At 46.0% G+C, this 14065-nt stretch overlaps 1 long non-coding RNA gene across 1 annotated transcript in view; it reads left to right on the plus strand.

Annotated features, from left to right (window-relative positions):
• Window positions 1-13296, plus strand: part of LOC310700694 — a 109204-nt gene extending 95908 nt beyond the window's left edge. Inside the window, exon 4 of the long non-coding RNA XR_014522724.1 lies at window positions 12149-13296. This is a non-coding gene — a long non-coding RNA (uncharacterized lncRNA). The remainder of the gene's footprint in view (window positions 1-12148) is intronic.
• The last annotated feature ends 769 nt before the right edge of the window (window positions 13297-14065 follow it).

Consider the following 14065-nt stretch of genomic DNA (forward strand, 5'->3'; position numbering starts at 1 on the left):
ATCTCGCTTTATTGGCCGAGGGAGCCGGCGTACAGCTTCCGGGTCATGTGGCCAGCATGACTAAGCTGCTTCTGGCGAACCAGAGCAGCGCATGGAAACGCCGTTTACCTTCCCGTCGGAGCGGTACCTATTTATCTACTTGCACGTTGATGTGCTTTCGAACTGCTAGGTTGGCAGGAGCAGGGACCGAGCAATGGGAGCTCAGCCTGTTGCGGGGATTCGAACTGCCAACCTTCTGATCGGCAAGTCCTAGGCTCTGTGGTTTAACCCACAGCGCCACCCATGTCCCTTCTTGGCTGGTAGCAATGCTCATAATCTAGCGGCGAGGCTGGAAAGTGCATCCCTGACATTGCAGAAGTTGTCTTCAGCCTTGATCGTAGAGGCATGGAATCATAGAATTGGAAGGGATCACGAGGGCCGCGATCCTATTCAACCCCCTGAGATGCAGGAATCTTTTTGCCCAACCTGTGGTTCACACCCATTGCCCTGAGATTAAGAGTCCCATGCTGAACCTAAAAGAGGACTTCGTTTGTTTCTATTTCCCATATCCATAATGCAAATATGAAAACTTTTGTTGGCTGGCATGTGCTTTCAGGTTTCAAGTTTCTTTCACTTTCTCTTCCTCATCATATTCATAGAAAAGAGTGAAAGGGTCAACTGCTCTTTTTGTGCCTTGTGTGAAAACACTCGCTGTGTTTACTTATACCAATAAACATCCAAGAGCGCTTTTGCAAAGAATAAGAAAAAACCTGTAAACGGAACTGACTCTTAAGACTTCAGTGTCTGAGTCATCCTGAATTTGATACTGTATTGTGCTTTGCCCTGACAATTGTAGTGAAGGGAGAGGGAAGGGTTGCTTTCTATATGCTTTCTATATGCTTTCTATACCTTGTACCTTGTACCTAAGAAGGATCTTCTATATTTTCTGTCTAAGTCAATTTCTTAGCTAGAAATAATTTCACCTGCAAAAAGAAGGCCCCTCGAAGGAATGCAAGATAAGACAGGGGCTCGAAATAGCCAGAATAGCCTCGCTTTCTTACCGAAGGAATGCAAGATAAAAAGGACACATACGGGGAGACGGGAGGAGGAGACGGGAGGATGCAGGACGCTTAGAAAGACACTATAGGGAACAATAGGGAGGGCTGTTTAGAGGGCTATAGACATGCTAAAAATAAGTTGAAAACTTTCCAGTTGATTGGGGAGGAGGGAGAAAGCCCACTCAAGGTATAAGAAAGTCTGCAGAGGTATATTTTCTGGGCAGTCAGTTTTTCAGAATTTATTCTGCTGGCTGTCTCCTGTGCACAGAGAATAAAACTGCTTTCCTCCAAAGAAGGATCTTTCCTGGAGTTTTCTTTTACTCTCTCTCTGGATCTGAGGACGCGGGCCAACGATTCCCTGGCATGGACTAGGCTCAGCCTACATCTTGGTTCCCTGACCGGGAATCTGCCCCAACTCAGAGGGCTGGAGAGAGCCAGGCTCGACCTGGTGGACAGCTCGGATCGGTGATTGCAGGCTCCACGCGCGCACCTGCCAATTTGTGGGGGGAACCAGCCACACCGCTCCGGAGCAAGGACCCAGGTCGAGGGAGGAAAGAGGACGGCGCCGAGGGGACAGGTCCGCAGCGGAAAAGGTAAGCTCCACAGGGTATAGGTGGGAGCAAGCTCCACAAGGATAGGTGTGAGCAAAAAGAGAGCCTGATCAGCTCCGCCAGCAGGGTAGAAGAAGTGCCACTGGTTGTTGGTTTTGTGCCCAGAAAAAGCAGCAAAGGGTGCTGCTAGGGCCCCGGTTGAAGTCTAAGCGCTGCCGGTTATGGTTGGTTGTTGGTTTTGTGCCCAGAAAAAGCAGCAAAGGGTGCTGCTAGGGCCCCGGTTGAAGTTTAAGCGCTGCCGGTTATGGTTGGTTGTTGGTTTTGTGCCCAGAAGAAGCAGTAAAAAAAGGTGCTCTTGGGCCCCGGTCGAAGTTGTGAAGCACTGCCGGTTGTGATTTTGGTTTTTGGGGGGAAAAAAGGGTTGGGGAAGGTGCATGGGTTTTTCTGAATGTGCGAGTGGGGACACTCCAGTGAATGTTTTGAGTGTGTGAGACGTTGAAAGCAACGTCTGGCCTGTGACTGAGTGAAAAAATCACGTTAGGAGGAGGGAGTGTCCCAGTATCCCAAGTGTCCAAGTGTTCCAGGGTCATGGAGAAAATGCAGTAAAACAACTCCCATGACCCCCCCTGCAATGCTTTCCTGAACAAATTTGCTGGAATTTGCTGCCAAGGAGTGTGGTGGAGTCTCCTACTTTGGAGGTCTTTAAGCAGAGGCTTGACAACCATATGTCAGGAGTGCTCTGATGGTGTTTCCTGCTTGGCAGGGGGTTGGACTCGATGACCCTTGTGGTCTCTTCCAACTCTATGATTCTATGATTCTATGAAATTGAAAAGATGCCACGAAGGGAGAAGATTGGGGATTTTAAAAACCTGATGAAAAAAATAGACTCCAACACTTATGTGGAGTTCCTGACCGTCTCCCATGGCTCAAGAAAAGTAGAACTGTGATTACCTGTGCCATGCCAAACTGTGCCCAGTATGGCAGCAAGTACAAGTTAAAAAGCCAGCAGTTTTGCCAGTCCCAGAAGAGAAGTCCCAGAAGAAAAGGAGGAAGGAATAATTAGCCCCCCTCCACCCTATGCAGCAACTGCACCAGGGCTAAATGAGGTTTCCCCTACCCAACCCCCAAGAAAAGAGACTGAGGGAGAAAAGAAAGAGAAGAGGAAAGTGAAGAAGAAGGTGGTATAGAGAATGAAGAATTCAGAAGGTGAAGTGGACAAGCAGTCCAAAAGAGTGTTTCAGTATGTAGAACCATGTGGCTTCTTGAGTTCTAGAAGCAGCACAATGCAAGGATGTGAACTGGCAGAAAGAAACAGAAGGGAAGGCTTTGAGAGCCGCATAGGACAGAACTGTTAAAAAAAAAAAAGACAATTAAACGGGATTACAATACTGACCATTGAGGAAATCTGCAAGATAAGTGCCCTCAGGGCAGCGGACAATACTAATAGTTGCAATTGAGGCAGCTAAAACTCCACTTTGATGGCCCCACTCCACTGAGTGTATGACCCCCTGGAGTCATCCGATGCCCAGGACCACAGACCTCCAAGCACCTTAAATCAGAATCCTTCTTTCGAAGAGGACCTGGCCAAAATAATTAGGGGTTTGTCTTCAAACAGCCAAAAAGCCAAAAATGCAATCTCAGAGTGAGCGAGGGTGTCCACGGGAGGGGCAGAGAACGCCTAGGGAAAAAGCCAGTGCGCCATCTGCAGGCAAGAGGGTCACTGGAAAATGGAATGCCCAAAGGCCCCACGCCCGACACACCCCACTCCCCACAGGGTGGGAACAGTAACCAAAGTTCCGATGCCTATGTACCCAGCCATGAGCCTCAGCGCTACAGCCACAAGCCCAGCTCTGAACTCCAGAAAAACCAAGGCAGAGGGCAAGAACAGGGATCTGTGCAGGGATACCCCATGGCCTGAACCCCACCTCTCCAGTCCTGAGAGACGAAAAAAACTTACTAGGATAAACCAGGCCCAACAAACGCAGGTTCCCAGAAGCTGCCTGGCCCTGGTCCAACAATGGTTGCTCGGCACACAGAATGAGGTTTCTGAAAATGATTTGCTCAAAGACTGTTGCAGAAGCAAGTGAACTAACTGTTTCTCATTCATGCAAGTAACAGGACATCAGCTTTTTTTTTTCTTCGCCTTTTTTTTTTTTTTCCTCCTTGTGCCAGGCGCTTGGAGGCAGCTTCAGAGCGTTATCTTTTGGCAGCTATTCCAAGAAGGACACTGCTGCATTCAGCCAGCTACCCTGAACCTCACACTTTCTGGATTTACAGTTCAGCCACAAAAACCTAGAAGGCCAAGAGTTAACCACCCCCCTGCCCCAAAGTACTAACCTGGAAAAGTGACTTTCTTAAAAAGCAAGTGAATACTTTCTGTAAACTTTGTCAAGTTTTTCTTTTAAGGTGCAATTTTACTCTGAAAGGAGCTGCGGCATAGGAATTGATACTTTGAGGAATTTGAAACTTTGCCAGAAAGCAAGGAGTGCATTGCTCTTTCTACAGACACTGGCAAATGAACTGAAATTTGCAACATGGCTTAGAGTTCTGAAGCCCGAGCACACATGAGAATGCAAGGAACAGAGGAGGCCCCTGAAGCCTACTTAAAGAGGCTGAAGAAAGCCTACCACCAGTATATCCCTGTGGACCCAGATGAGGCTGCCAATGCCCCTATCATAAAAACTGCCTTTGTAGCCCAAGCGGCGCCCGATATCCACCAAAAAAATGAAGGTTTTTTTTTATGGGCCACACCCTTGAATGGATGCTGGAATTAGCCCAGACCATTTATAATTAGAGGGAAAAAGAGACCCAGAAGAAAAAGAAGAAGTACCAGGCAAAGAAGTTGATGGCCCTGAAGACGGGAAGTCCACCGTTAGGAGAAGAAGAGGAGGGCGAGGCCACTTAGGAAAGAATCAGTGTGCCATCTGCCGAAAGGCACCTATTTCTTCTCCCAGGCTAAAATGAGGAAATGTCAGATGCTACTACATCCGCGTTAGAAATTCCAAGTCACCACAGCCCTCAACCCAGCTACCCTATTACCGGTAGGAGAAGGTGAGGAGCCCACGCATGACTGCATTGAAGTAATGAATGAGGTGTATTCTAGCAGGCCTGACCTTAAAGATGAAGCAGATCCCCAATGGCCATCATGGTTTATAGATGGAAGCAGCTTTGTTGAGACTGGACGGCGGAAGGCAGGCTATGCAGTGGTAGCCCTGGAAGACCAGGTGATTGAAGCAAAGTCACTCCCGCCTGGAACATTGGCCCAGCTGGCAGAACTAACTGCGCTTACCAGAGTCCTGAGCCTGGCAAAGGGACAGAAGATAAACATTTAAGTATGCATTCCTGACTTTACATGCCCATGGAGCCTTATGGAAAGAAAGAGGTTTGCTTACCTCCAGAGGAAACCAGGTGACCCACCCACAAGCTTTATTGAACCTTCTGGATGCTGTATGGGAACCCGAGGCAGTGGCAGTTGTCCATTGTTATGGACACAAAATTGGACCAGGGGAAGTGGCCAGAGGAAGCCGATTGGCAAACAAAGTAGCCAAGGAAGCAGCCCGAGAACTGGCCCCAGCCCCGATCATTGGAGCACTAATCCCAGAAGAGATTTTAAACACCGTTGACAAGCCGGCCTACACAAAGCAGGAAAGGGACACTGCAGATGCCCAGGAGTTGACATTGTCCAAAGAAGGATGGTACCTCACCCCTGATGACAGGATATGGATTCCAGAGTCCCTGCCCCGGCAGATAACTCAGAGATACCATGAGTCAACCCACATGGGGCCAGATGCCACAACCAAGCAGCTGAAGAAGTATGTCTATATAGCCAACCTTTATCAACTGGCAGCCCAGATTTCCAGGAAATGCCTGCTATGCCAAAAGAATAATCCCAGAACTCACTCCAGACGATGTGGAACCACATTACACCCTTGATGAACAGCAGTGGACCAGCCAAGAAGGAGCAACGCTCCAGGAAGGACCAGACAGCCGTGTTTTTGTGCCCCAACATCTGGCCAGCACAATTGTAAAGAATTACCACGAGTCCACCCATTTGGGAGGCCCAGCTGCTAAAGCACACCTTGGGAGAATATTCTATATCCCAAAATGTGCCCTGTGCGCCAACCAAAAGACTGAGAACTATCACCCTTTGAACTTCTATATGGCAGGCCGACCCCTTTCGTCCGAGACATCCCCACCAGTTTGGGGCAGATGGGAGATCACATCACCCAAGAACAAGTGCAATCCCTGTGTTTGTTGTGTGTGTTTGCTTCCTTTCCAGGTGTTCCCTCGAGCGTACGCCTGCAGTCACACGGCAGTCTCGCTGAGCCGGTTCACCAGTTCCTCTGGGTGGCAGCGTCTGGCGACCCCCTCATCCCCAACTGCAGTGAAAGTAGTCGAGGTGATCCCCTGGGTACATCACACGCATCTAAAGAAGGGTGTCTGGACTTGCAAGAGAAATCCTGCTGACCCTCTGAAGTTGATCATCACCTTGTGTCTGACGCTACCAGGGAAAAAGCGTTAGGCCACGGGCAACGAGATCCTGCGACTAATCATCACAAGGACAGTTACAAAGACTTTCTCTTTTCTCTCTTATTTTCTTTATTGACTTGCTCTATGTCTTATTGCCCTGACCCTACCGAACCATACCAACCCTATTGGCCTGCTGGCCTCTGCTACGACTGGTTCGTCTTGCCGGTGGTAAGAGATGGCGTGCTCTTTGGCTATTGGAAACTGGAGTTTGATGAGATTGCCATATTGAGACACCCCACTGCCCCGTTGTGGCTCCTCTCCCACACCACTGTCCAGCACGCGTGGAGAGTGCTCATACGGGAAGTTGCAGAGACGATCGAAATCTTCTGGACCGCTCTTGCTGTTGTGGGAGGGTAGTCAACTGTTATCTAGGAGGTAGAGCACTGTACCAACCTCATTTGATAGACCAGGTCCTACTCTTAATCCAGGTGATAGATGGGGCGGAACCTATCTTAATGCAAGTATTGCAGGGGTGGGAGCCTTAACCAGGTGTGCATTGAAATTGCTAAACAAGTGCCAGTAAGAATTGCCACCCCAGGATTTCAGCTTCCATTTGCTCTGGTCACTAGGGAGGCAGCACGAGAGTTCAATCCACCCAACAGGGTTAGTAGAAAAATTGACCCACATAGTGGGAGCATCAGCTCACCGGTAGGCTCTCACCCTTGAGGAAGTTCACCACAATGTTAAATCTCTCCAATTGTTGGCTGTGTATGCACATACCCCCTTGCCAGGTTTGATGCTACATAGAATTCCCATTGGTAACATCTTCAACATAGAGAGGAGTTTGTGCGTTAGTTCATTACCACATGGAAACAATGATAGCTGAAAACCCGCTAAAAACTACAGAAGGTGATCCATGGAATTGGTTATATTCTTGGTTGCCCGATGGTGGATGGATGGGGAGAATATTTACTATGGTGATAGGCCCAATAATGCTTCTATTGCTTTTCTGCTTCTGTATGCCCTGCTTGATGCAATGTATGCAAAATATGATGGAGAAGATCATGTCTCGCATGATGGGACCTCGCGTGCTTGCTTTCATGAGAGATTATAGACCCCTACCCCAGAACGAACCTAAGTATTAGGTTGTTCATAAGAAGAGGAGGGAGTGAAGGGAGAGGGAAGGGTTGCTTTCTATATGCTTTCTATATGCTTTCTATACCTTGTACCTTGTACCTAAGAAGGATCTTCTATATTTTCTGTCTAAGTCAATTTCTTAGCTAGAAATAATTTCACCTGCAAAAAGAAGGCCCCTCGAAGGAATGCAAGATAAGACAGAGGCTCGAAATAGCCAGAATAGCCTCGCTTTCTTACCGAAGGAATGCAAGATAAAAAGGACACATACGGGGAGACGGGAGGAGGAGACGGGAGGATGCAGGACGCTTAGAAAGACACTATAGGGAACAATAGGGAGGGCTGTTTAGAGGGCTATAGACATGCTAAAAATAAGTTGAAAACTTTCCAGTTGATTGGGGAGGAGGGAGAAAGCCCACTCAAGGTATAAGAAAGTCTGCAGAGGTATATTTTCTGGGCAGTCAGTTTTTCAGAATTTATTCTGCTGGCTGTCTCCTGTGCACAGAGAATAAAACTGCTTTCCTCCAAAGAAGGATCTTTCCTGGAGTTTTCTTTTACTCTCTCTCTGGATCTGAGGACGCGGGCCAACGATTCCCTGGCATGGACTAGGCTCAGCCTACATCAGTGTATGTGTGCTCCACAATTCCCTAATTCTGAGACACACTCATGAGTTCACACAAAGACTTGGGGGTCTTTCCCAGTGTCCAGAACTGGGGACCCCTTTCAGCAGTTCTCAACCTGTGGGTCCCCAGATGTTGTTGGACTACTACTCCCATCATCCCTGAGCTCTGGCCTTGCTAGCTAGGGGTGATGGGAGTTGTAGTCCAACAACATCTGGGGACCCACAGGTTGAGAAAGGCTGCTTAGATTATGTCTTCCAGAGGGTTGCTTGCTCTGCAAGTACCGTATTTTAGGGGCTGACTTTGCCTCATAGCTAGCTAGCATTGTTATTCTTGCCCTTTGTGAATTCGTCTCATCCTTTTCTGAACTTAGTTATGTGCATTTTGGCCAAGGCTTGTTAAACTTTGTGGCTGAATTATGTAGCATGTCTGAAGTGCAATAAAGAGGTAACCAGTGTCTTCTTACCTTCTCAACATTGCTAGTTGTTTTCTCTGGTCTGTCTTAGGGTTTATGAGGTTTATTTATAGGTAAATGTATTTTTTTTATGACTGAGGCCACCTTGACACTGAAGTTATCCATTCGTTTTTGGAATTAAGTAGAAGCCTTGCTAAAGTGAGCCTCCAGGTACTGGCTTCATGAATTGGAGAAGGGAGTTGTCAACCAGCATCTTTTTGGCCTTCACTTGTTTTCTGGGTGGCATAAACATTTGAAAATCAGTCAATAGGTAATGAAGTCCTAGCTATTATATATTCTGATTATTTTAGGAGGCAGCTTACTCAACAGGCTGGCCAAAATCTGTTCAACAGCTTGGCCCAAAATCTTGGTTTTCATTATGCAGAATATTGGTTTCATTATGTTTTTCATTTGCTAATTTGCATTTAAGCATTTCAAACATCTCAAACACTGTTCTTTGCCCTGGAAGTTTTTGAAAACGGAAGGGTTTCAATTGTTGACGGTGGAACAAACAAATATAGCTGTCATGGCTAGTAGATGCTGGTAGACCCATGACTTTGTCTCTAATTCTTTATTTAAACGTACACACACCCTCTTCAGAGATAGCAGCCACCATCACTGTTTCTTGTGATGAAAAATTCCCTAAGTTGGTTATGCATTGTATGAAACATTAATTCCTTTCATCCAGATCATCAACTTCATTGGATGACTTTTTCTTCCCATTTCTAATATTATAAGAAAGGAACACAATATTTGTATTGTTCTTATGTAGTTTACGTTCTGTTTGTATTCTGCCTTGATATTTTCTATGGATGGGCAGTACTGTATACAATTTTTCGTATACGGTATCTCTATCCCCATTGCCCATGCTCTTCAGAATGTTATAACATTTCCCCATAATATCTCATCCATTTCCCAAACTGCAGTTGCCTTAGTCTTGCCTTGTAGCTGAGGACAGTTGGTTTCAAGGAACAGGCTGCCTCTGTTTCCTGCTTGGCAGGGGGTTGGACTCGATGGCCCTTGTGGTCTCTTCCAACTCTATGATTCTATGATTCTATGAGCACATCCTGAGCCTAGGGGTTCATTTTCAAAGCAAGAACTGAACTGAGCTTTCATAAAAGTCCATTCCTAATCAGATTTCTTCATCACAACAGCCTCATTTAGATGGTTAAAGCAGTTTTTGTTGTTGCTGTTAAGCAAATGGGAGTCAGAGCCCCTCACTGATCTATGGGTGTGGGCAGGGGGGCAACTGCCCCCAATCAAGTAAATAAATTAAAATACTAATACAGTAGAAATAATCAGAATATTTGGAATGGAAACGCTTGCTGAGGTCACTTGGATGATGTTGTGGCACATTCTAGTGATGCAACTGGCAACCCGAATGAGCGATGGGTGTTGCTTCTGTGAACTGACCAATTACGTTGGTTCTGGAACAGGAGAGGTGGGTGTCCTGCCCCCCTAAAATAAACCCCGGCTATGCCCATGCATCAGTCTACTGCAGAATACCTGGATATCTACCACCATGGACCACCCCTGGAGGATAAGACTTTCATCGGCTACTAACCCTGATGGTTATGTTCTGTTTCCACTGTAAGAGGAGAATATTGTTGCCTGAAGTTCCTGCTTGTAGGTATCTAGCTGGCTGCTTTAAGAACTTAATTCTGGACTAGTTGGGCCTTTGGCCTGATCCAACAAGGCTGCTCTTATGTTCTTACAGTGTAGACCATTCTCAGCATAGAACTGATCCAGTAGAACAGTGGTTTTCAGCCAGTGTGCTGTGGCACCCTGGGGTGCCTTGAATGATGTTCAGGAGTGCTGCAGGCAACACCAGCCTCTGTCCCTCTTTCCTTCCTTCATTCCCTCCTCTGATGCCCTCTCTGATGCCCGTCTATGCCTGCCAAGGGCTTGCACAGCTGTTTGTTGCAGCAGCCCTGGCTACATGCTCCTCAGGCGAATGGTGCCTCTGGGGCTGGCCAGGGGGGTGCTGGTTGCCAGGAGCTGAGGCGGCCTCAGAGTAAGGGAGCAAGGGAGCCCGTGTAAGGGACGCGGGTGGCGCTGTGGGTAAAACCTCAGTGCCTAGGACTTGCCGATCGTATGGTCGGCAGTTCGAATCCCCGCGGCGGGGTGAGCTCCCGTTTTTCGGTCCCAGCTCCTGCCCAGCTAGCAGTTCGAAAGCACCCTTAAGTGCAAGTAGATAAATAGGAACCGCTTTATAGCGGGAAGGTAAATGGCGTTCCGCGTGCTGTGCTGGTGCCGGTTCGCCGGAGCAGCTTCGTCACGCTGACCACGTGACCCGGAAGTGTCTGCAGACAGCGCTGGCCCCCGGCCTCTTAAGTGAGATGAGCGCACAACCCTAGAGTCTGACAAGACTGGCCCGTACAGGCAGGGGTACCTTTACCTTTTTTTTATAAGACCTCCACATTTGCCAAGCCGTGTGCAAATACTAGGAGCCTGGTCTTCTGCCCTTATTGGGTCCAAAGAGCAGACTTTTTTTGTTTGCTGGGGGCTCCAGATTCTGCCTGCAGGTACACACTCACAATCTGATTCCTGGTAAATTGCCCATGATTCCAGCTTGAGAGTATCTCTTCCTTAAGATACGTCCTATCCGGTCTGTGTTATACATTCAAAGAAGCTTTTATTGGGGTGGGGAATCTGCTGACCTGCACAAGCAACCAGCGACAAGCCCCAATAATTCTGTGGATATAACTGTGATGTTTTCAAAACCATGCAAATACGTAACATGGCTACGTTTGCCCAGGCTATCATATATCCAATCTTCAGCTGCAGTAAGAAGGTTTTTTTTTTAGTCTGCTTGTTGTTTATTATTGTTTGGAATGGGATATGCTGTAACTACAAGTTATGTTTACAGAGAAACAGTTTTATAATAAGACCAAATCTTGACATTCACGGACAAGTGGGAGGAATAATCTGGCATATTTCCCTATGAAGATTAATCTGAAAAGTCTCTTCCCAAGGAAGTAGGCTAGCCTGGACAAACTTGATAAGGTCAAAACAGGCTATTAACCATTTCTTTCTGTTTTATGTTGTTTTACTTGTTTGCATGCTTTTGTCCATTGAGATATCATAACTATACTCACACCATTTTGGGGCTTGTAGTTGGCTGCCTATGTTGGATACTCTCATTGTATGTTTTATGGTATCCTGAGATTTTGCTGAACTGACAAGATGGGGAGATTTTCTGGCTGAGGTCATCGATCAGAAGACGTCACCTTCTTACCCCAAGTATAGATCACATGCAAAACAAAGGCTGTTTGGGATTTGTACTGCCTGCTCCAAGCATGGAAGTGTCCTAAGAATCCTAATAAACAAACTGATTAACTGAAGCGCCAGCATCCAGCCTTTTACAATAGGTAAATTCCTGCACGTTTCAAACCACAATTAAATTTAATCAGAGTTTAAAAGAGACCATCCCAGGAACCATTTTACATATAAAGGTGGGGTGAGTGCCTCTGTGCATGTGCAGAATGCTATTTATTACTAAGGAATGCATGGCCATATAGGTCAACAAACAAACAGTTAAGAGGACGTAGCATTTAAACAGGATCAAGGCACTGCATTTCTCTCGCTGAGAACACACCAAGCAATAAATCCTTTGGAAAGCTGAAAGGAAGCGTGAGAGGAAGCCTTGGCTACGCAGAAGGATCTGGTCTGAATGAGGGAATGCAGACCCAATTAGTTCCTGACAGATGGACAAATGGAAACAGAGACGGATCAGTAGATGGATGGCGATACCTGGATAGGAAGAGGGAAAGCAGCAAAGATGAAAACACAGACTGATGTACTTAAACATGTTCAGATGGCCCACCTATTTCACTTTCTTCATTTTCTTCTTATCAGTTGCTGTTCTCCTGTTTCCCTTAGGAGGAAGAGGAAGAGCCGCTTCTCAACATAGATTTTGCAGCTTTAATTGATGACCAGCTGCAGGTCAAACATAAATGACCTGCCTTGACTAATTTTGGGGAGAGCTGCTCCCCCCCTACCCCCTCATATTTTTGTCATGCTGTTTCATTTCTGGGAGACTGGTCTGCCCACTGGCTTTGGCCAGGAGCAGCCAAGGGCATCCTGCAGCCTGCATCTGACGCCATTCCCGATTTTCTATCCCATCGTCTCTGCCGTTCCCTGTATGAGAATTGATGCTCAAGGCATCCTTCCACCTCTAACCACCCCCACCCCTGCAAAAATTAGGACAGCCAAGTTGTTGAGAAAGATCATTCCATTCGCCGTTGGAGTATGAGCTCAAAAGGACAGATGAGAGGAGCAGAGAAGGGGACAGGAAAGTCCAGCGACAAAGGGAAGAAGCCTTTCTACACAGAGGTGAAGATGGTAATCGAAAGATGATGGGCCTCTGAGACTTGCCACCTTCTCCTCCAGTACCCAAATATTCCTCCCTTTTTAAAAAAGGATTTTTTATTTCCAGTTTTAACAAAGGGTGTGGGGGAGGGGATTATAAATGAACGGAAAGGAAAGGAGAAAGGAGGAGAAGAAGGAAGAAAAGAAAGAATGGTTTTGGTAGAATTTCAGGGTATAAAACTGGTTGAACTCTGAATTAATGCCAGCGGGCTTATGGTAGACCATCAACTATATACACCCAATGGCAATTTTATTTGTGCCCAGAGGGCATAACGTATCTAGGTATTTTGGTTCTGAGAGAGATTTCTCAAATGATTAAAAGGAATTTAATTAGGGTGCTGAAGGATTTTTCCAGCGATTTGGAAAGATGGGCGCTACCTACTGTAAATTTAGTATTTGGGGCAGTTAAGATGAATGTTCTGCCATGGATAATATACATACTTAATGGTGTTCCACTATATATTCCCTAAGTGTATTTTCAAAAGATTAATGGGATATTTAGCAAGTTTATTTGGGATACCTCTCCACCTTGTTTTCCACTGAAGAGAATATAGCTTCTCCCAAGTATTAGCGCCCTTGCTGATTTCATGCCCACCCCAACTTATAATTAGGCTCTGTTTCATGTTTATACTTTGCATGAGATAAAAAACAGATCCCAGCAGTTACTGAAATATACTCAGAGTCGCAAAGTGATTTCATGCTCTTTATTCAGCTCATAGTGCTGAGGAGGAATGAATGAAAGTCCCTTCACAGTATCTGCTTTATATACATTATTTACACAATGGGCTGCACATGATTGGCTAATTCCGGAATTCTACTGTAAGCCAATCAGGTTGTGGATTCACTTCTATCTGGAGCAGGATTGGGTGGTTCCTGCCAACCAATCATACTGCTGCATTGTTCTAGGACCACTCAGACTGCTGCATTCTCAATCCTATTGTTCTAGGACTAATCAGACTGCTGCAATTTGGATCCTATTGTTCTAGGACCAATCAGACTGCTTCAGTTTGGATCCTATTCAACTCAGTACATAACAGTTACCAACTTTGGAAATTTGAATGTCATTTCATACCACTTCCTATTGTCATTTATCTCCCCCAACCCCCCCAGGTTGTGATCCCCACCCCCCACCCCAGGTAGAAAATGATAAACCACACACAGACATTATTTGCTGTTTCATGATGTCTCAGTAAAAATCTGATGCAGCAGAATTAAAACAGATCCTCTATAATTGGCATAACTTTAATTTTTTTAAAAATATATATATTTCATAAAATGTATATATGCCTGCTTGTTAAAACAACTTCAAAGTAGTTTACTAAAAGGGGGGAAACAATAAAATTTTCAGTAAAAAATGGTAAAAGCTACTATTTCAAATATTCCAATTTTTTAAAAAAATAAAAATAAAATAAACAATAAGCTAAAAAT

This window comes from Podarcis liolepis, assembly GCF_965112155.1.
Source record: "Podarcis liolepis genome assembly, chromosome: 2".
Classification (NCBI taxonomy): domain Eukaryota; kingdom Metazoa; phylum Chordata; class Lepidosauria; order Squamata; family Lacertidae; genus Podarcis; species Podarcis liolepis.